The sequence below is a fragment of the Teleopsis dalmanni genome, chromosome 1 (genome assembly GCF_002237135.1).
Source record: "Teleopsis dalmanni isolate 2A chromosome 1, ASM223713v2, whole genome shotgun sequence".
NCBI classification, from domain to species: Eukaryota; Metazoa; Arthropoda; class Insecta; order Diptera; family Diopsidae; genus Teleopsis; species Teleopsis dalmanni.
Genome location: NC_051846.1, coordinates 117,353,174 through 117,357,594, shown reverse-complemented (window position 1 = coordinate 117,357,594; position 4,421 = coordinate 117,353,174).

Genomic DNA, 4,421 nt, shown 5'->3' with positions numbered 1-4,421 from the left:
TCAGTGCCTTCTTGTTCGTCACTGGATGGCCGTTTTTATTAACCGCTGATAATTTCAAAATCATTTTGGCAATGGGTGGAGTTGGCGGACATTCCCAGTTTAATTTTTCCCGTGGTGGGGAATATGGTTCATCCCACCTTCTAGGTGCTGTTGGGTATGGCAAGATGTCTTCGTTTAGTGCCCTATCGTTTGCCATCTGATGACTGTTTCCATTATCTGTTTATGCCTTTAGAATGGATATAGCAGAAGGTGGAGTTGGTGGACATTCCCAACTGAATTTCCATGAGGTGGGGATGATGGTTCATCAAACTTCATCGGTGATGTTGTGATCAGCAAGATGTCTTCCAAAGAGGTATTGGTCTTGGACCTGCTGTTCTCCTCACCATGTGCATCTTTTCCAGTATCAGACTGCCTGATCATGCTTTGCTGCACCTCGCGTCCCATAGCTTCGGTATCCGAATCTTCACCGAAAAGTTCGATATACTGTAAATACAGTTTATGCTTTGTTGCTAGGTTTACATTATTATCTTGTTTCATTGTGATGTTTACTTGTGCTTATTTATTTCACATTTGTCTGGATTCTTTGATGCGGCATTAATTATATATGAAGCGCAATAGCGTTCCAACGGTCAGGAGTGTATATTGTTGTTTTTTTTTTGTAATAATGCTTAATCAACGAAATACAATAACAATTTTTCCATAATTCAAAATTCATTTCTTTCTATTATTCAATTGCTTTCTTACAAATTTAGCATACTTTAGTACAAAAAATTTTAAGTAATAATTATTACATACATCACACTATAGTGATCTTTATATTATAGTATATATATAATATATTAATAATGAAATTATAATGCATTTATAACAATTCTTTTTACTAAATTATTTAGTAATATATTATAATACATGTATACTATATTAATATTGATATTACACTGCATTTATAACTCTTTTTTTTTTTTTAATTATTTTTTAATGTATTATAATACATATATACTATATTAATATTAGATTATAATGCATTTCTAACTAACTTATTTAATAATATATTTTAATACATGTATATTATATTAATATTGATATTATAATGTATTTATAACAACTCTTTTTTTTTTACTAACTTATATAATAATATATTTTAATAAATTATAATGTATTTATAACAATTCTGCTTACTAACTTATTCGATAATATATTATAATACATATATCCTATATTAATATTGATATTATAATGAATTTATGATATATTTGTACGCAATATTTTATTAGATTTTTTTTTTTTTAATAAAAAAGAATTATATATCCATAATTTCCCATGTTCTAATATACTTGCACGATGTCTTTTTTTAACATCAGAATTTTCAAAATTTATATTTATGTATAATTATTGTGTTCCTGATTGTTAACTATTTTTTTTTCAAATTAATAATTACAAACGCTATTTAAATTTATTCATTAACAACACTAATAAAAGTTAGCCTAATCATTTTAAAGGCATCATCCCGCTCTAGGTAAACTTTTTTTTTTTAAATAATAGAATCCTTGAAATTATATACCAATCGTCCACACCGATTTATTTTCAGTTGTAAGTTTAATATATTCACCATTTTCTTGTCTTTCTAAGAGAAATCATATTACCAACGGTATAAGATGTAAATGTATGTTGAAATAAAATATGTATATAAAAAAACATTAACCTCTTCTAGTATTGATATCGCTTTAACTGACTTACATGTGCCGTAATAACCTTATCCGTGGACATTTCCCTCAATTTTATTATAACTGGTGACGTAAAATCAATAACCTCATAGGGTTCTGTGTATTTTGCTGCAAGTTTCGCAGCAAAACCTTCTTGTGCTTTTAACAGTGGGTGCGTTTTTGTCAAGACCAGCTCCCCAAGTAATGGTTTCCATTCCCGTCTGCGTAAGTTGTAATACCTAGATTGATCCAGTGCTGCTTTGGCCATGTTTCTTTTGGCTATCCCACAAATTTCGATCAAATGTCGTGCTTTACTGTCTGGTGACTCTGACTTCTTTCCAATGCCCGGAGTTACATCATCATACAATGTTCTGGGTAATCGTGGTTCCCTTCCTTGGACAACATACGCTGGCGTGAAGCCTGTTGAAGCGGAAATACTGGAGTTTATGGCCAACATTATTTCAGGTAAACTTTCGTCCCAACGCCGTTGCTCTGTTTCTGTGTTCTGTGCAATCATTGTTTTTATAGTGCGATTAGCACGCTCAGTGGGGTCGCCCTGCGGAGAGTATGGTGCGGTGGTTTGATGCCTAATTCCCAGGCCATCTAAGAATTGCCTAAAAACGTGACTTGTAAATTGCGTTCCGTTATCGGTTATCAAAATCTTCGGGATATATATATTTATATATATATATATATTTTCCAATATATATAGGAATTATCTCCACCCGTTTCGAAAATTTATTGAAGAATACTAAGAATACTCGAAGTATGGTTGTTTGTTGTCCTCCATGTCTCTCCTCGTGGTACGCATAGTTTCCAAGAGGATTGTCCCTCATTCCCATACTGTGTTGGAAGGCGGCGATATAATTGTTTGTTCTTTACGGTGTATTCTGGGTATTTCTTCGGGTTCTTCAATACTGTTTTCTTCAGATTGCTGAGCCATGCGCATGCATCTTCCTGGCCCTCGTTGGTATCTAGCTGTGTAAGTATAGTTTGGGGATGTCGTGATAAAGCGTCTGCTATTATGTTATGCTTACCCTTCCTGTATTGTACCTCGAAATTATACTGTTGGAGCTCTAACACCCATCGCGCAATGCGACCAGAAGGATTATCAATCTTATTTAGCCATTTCAGAGCCAAGTGGTCTGTAATGACTGTGAAATGATACCCTTCAACATATTGCCGCATTTTCTTGACACCCCACACAATTGCCAGGCACTCCTTCTCTGTCGTGGTGTAATTCCTCTCCGCTGGGTGTAGTGTGCAACTGGCGTAAGCAATAACCTTCTCTTCTTCATCTATCTTCTGCGTTAAGACAACTCCTAGACCATAGTTACTGGCATCTGTCTGTAACATAAATTACTCATTAAAGTTGGGACAGGCCAAGATTGGAGCGCTTGTCAACTTTTCTTTCAATATGTTAAATGCGGATTGTTGTTTCGACTTCCACTGCCATCGCTTACCCTTCTTCAACAACTGAGTTAAGGGTTGTATAGTACTCGAGAATTGCGGAACAAATCGATGGTATCATGAGGCAATTCCAATGCAGCGTCTTAATTCACTGATGTTCTTCGGCGCCGGGAGATCTTTAATGGCTTTTCTTGATATTCAACTTTTTCTCCTTTAAATTTGTCATATGCTCTTCCAGCGTGCGATCTTCTTCACGAGCACCACCGGGGAACTATATGCGCTGGTGGAGCGTTCTATACACCCTTTTCGAGGAGTTCATCAATTTCCTGATTAATGATTTTCTGCATTGCCGGATTCTTTGGGTAGTATCGCTGTTTGATAGGTTTGTCATCTCTCATAATGATAACATGGGAGGCGATGTCTGACAATCCATTCAATGTATCAAAATCCGTCAATTCTTTTTGGAGAAAATTTTCGACAGTCTGTGCTTCGTTCAACGTCGAATTATATACTATCCGTTGTTCACTTGGTGGTGTACTTCCATCGAGCCTTATATTAATACCACCAACATTGAGTACACTTTGCGTTAGGGCTAGAAAGTCCATCCTCAATACTACCTCTTGTGTCATTCCATCCAGTAGTAAGAAGTCCATCTTTTACTCCTCTCTTGCCTCTCTTAACTATCGCTCTGAAACTTTTGCTAACCTGTCGTGGAGAGCCATCCGCCAATCGAATCACTATATTCGTGTCGGTAACCTTTCCGGGCACGCTTCGTATTACATTAGGGTTTATAAAACTTTTGCTGGCTCCCGTGTCGATAATTGCCTTCATCGGTTGTCCTTCGATAAATAATCACGCAAAGAGTCGATTATGCTCTATTGTGAACAGTTGGGCCCCTGTGTTTGATTTTTTGCCACGTCTCGGGGCTGTGGTAGACGTGGCCTCCCGGAGTTTTCTGGCCTTCTATTACAGCACTCAATAATCCATACATCCCGTTTACCACAGCCACAACAAAATAGGATTTGGGGATTCCGGCACGTTCTAGCTATGTTTGCCTGGTTTGCCACACCGGAAGCATGCTGTTGAGATGTTTATTGGCACGATCTCCGCAAATGAAATATCTTTCTTTGCTCGTGGGAAGGAATTATCATGTTTTATCCTCCTACCTTTTTCCTCAGCGTTAGCATCTTCAAGAGGTATGTTACCACGCCTTGAGACTCTTGCTTGTCTTTCCTCTCTTCCGCGCTCCTCGTTGTTAATGTTCTCATAATCGTTTGCGAGGGTGATGAGTTCGTCCAACGAACTAAA